The following is a 2,567-nucleotide window of genomic DNA, read 5'->3' on the forward strand; positions in this document are numbered from 1 at the left end:
ACAGCATTATAAAGAGAATCAAAAAGACTATTTGGGTCCTTAAATTTTTAAAAAAGAAAACTTGATATGAAATAAAGAGCTAACTGAAAACCTTAATATGAAAAGAATTTAATGAGAAGATATCACAGACAAAACAAATCTGCTCAGAGTAAACGGACGTAAAAAAAATAATCTGCATCACTTCTAGGTAAGGAAATTAATTAAGATGAAAATATGAGGCCGAACAAGATGCTCATTGAGATATAAAAGAGAAGATCAGGAAATATCAAGAAAAAAAAAAGAAATCCGTCTTGATCTGAATACTAAAGTAAGGACTTTAAAAGGGTTTAGTATGTAACTAAAATAAATAATGACCCATAGATACAAAACACACTAGCAGTTTAGATGTTTGACTTTATGATGCAAATTGTACTTTGTCAGCTTATTATCTTAGTCAGCCTATTGTGGAAAAATTAATTTTGATCATAAAAATGAAACTCTTAACTATTTGAGATTAGCCTGGAGCAGGGGTGGGGGCGGGAGCTCCTTTCAATAGCATGACAACCTCATGTAGAAGTGATGAGCCTTTCTTGTCCATGGTTTGCGTCATTCTTTCTCTGGGTCCATTGCTGAATTTCCTTTCAGATACCCCTATCAATTTGCTATCTACATACGATTAATAGGAGAAATGCAATGGACATGATATTGGTTTATGCCAGATTCCTAAAGTTTTAGACAATTCATTCTTGCTTGTTCCTCAAGTCATGAAATTCATTTCCTTCAAATAAACTGATTAGAATTCTTGGAATACCTGACCCTGAAAAGGGACAAACTATGTTGCCTTTCCAATCTGTGACTCAAGAGGAAGAAGAACATTAAAGTTGATTTCAAACTTAATATGTTCTCACACTGAAAGATTTGTAAAGGGAAAAAAAATCAGGACTATTCTATGAAATATAATAAAACTAAAGATATTTCTAAAATAAAAGAAACTCCTTTATATATCTGTCAACAATAATGTGTAAATAAGCCTAGAAAATCAACTACAGGCAGCAATTATAAATTGCTATTACTTTACATTGAGAAAATCAATTTCACAGTACTGATATTAGGTCTTTTTATTTTTTTCTAAACCATCTACTTTTATAGATTCTTTTTCAGAAGGGAAATTTTGTACATGTCTTTGTAGTTCTAATTAATTTTGACAGTATTTTGAAAGAATTAAAATAAAAGCTTGAGCATCTGACAAAAATAGAGTGGTTTTCTATTGGTTCTGTCAATTACTGAGAAGAGTCCTAAAATCTCCAACTATAATCATGCATTTTCCGACTTTTACTTCAAGTTCTATCACTATTTTTGCTTCATCTTTTGGGAGTTTGTTGTTAACGTACACATTTAAAACCACTATGGTTTGTTAATGAATTTATCCCTTCACTGCGATGTGATGTCTTATTTCTTTTCTGGTAATATTCTTTGTTCCTAAGCCTAGGTGTTTTTTTTGGTATTGATGTAGGTATTCTGGGTTTTTCTTAGTGTTAAGATGGTATATATATATATTTTTTTATTTTTACCTTTTATTCCTTGATATTCCAAGTGGGTTTAGGATCACTGTTCTTAATTTTTATGTATCTGATTAATTCTGACTTTTAATATAATTATCAACATGGTTTTGTTTAACAGCACCATCTTAATATTTGTTTCCCATGTTTTTCCACTCATAATTTATAGGTTAAGTGTCCCCTGCGAGAAATAAAATTAAATTTTAACAGTTGCTCAGTTAATATATTGGAACATCATTATTTTTGTTTATCTCTTTTATATATTTGGATATCTAGTCTTCCACTCTTAGAAATTTCTGACATGAAGCAAGACCCCAAATGAACCTATATTATGGGCATAAAAAGGAATCCCTGGAGTCATAGCCAATTGCAAATATTTAAAAAATAAAACAAAATAATTTTTATAAAATAACCAAGTAGGTCTAAAACTTTTCAAAACATTTCTTATAGGCAGCACATTAGTTCTTGATATTGTTGCTATACCAGTAGCCTCCACAGAGAATGGGAATAAATTGATCCATTATTTTTCAAGGCAGTGACTTAAATGGATTCCATGATATTGTTTCTATCTTCTTCCCTTTTTCATAAAAGATTTTTTAAAAGTTAGGTAATATTGATGTATTCCAAAAGAGAGTCTTTAAGAAAGATATTTTAAAAAGCTGGTACTTTCTACTGGGTCATTCAATAAGTGACCCAGTAGAAAGGTCTTTTTGTGCTCAGAGTTCTAAGAAGTCTGCCATCCCTGAAGGAGTTCATGAACTCTTACCTTTCCTCATTTGAGTGAACAGTATACAAAGAGCTTATTTTCCTTATCTATAACCTAATTACAATAATTTTCATCAAGTACACTTCCTAGAAAATATATAGTATATAATTAATTTTTTAATAAAATTTTATTCTAATTACAAATTAAGAAGGTAAATTTTCAAAAGCCTTTGGAAAATAAATAAAAATGAGAGATTTTTTAAATCTTAAACTAGCTAAATCCATAACCCAAGTTAACCATGGTTAATTTTTGGTATATATCAT

This window comes from Neofelis nebulosa, chromosome 3, assembly GCF_028018385.1.
Source record: "Neofelis nebulosa isolate mNeoNeb1 chromosome 3, mNeoNeb1.pri, whole genome shotgun sequence".
Taxonomy (NCBI): Eukaryota; Metazoa; Chordata; class Mammalia; order Carnivora; family Felidae; genus Neofelis; species Neofelis nebulosa.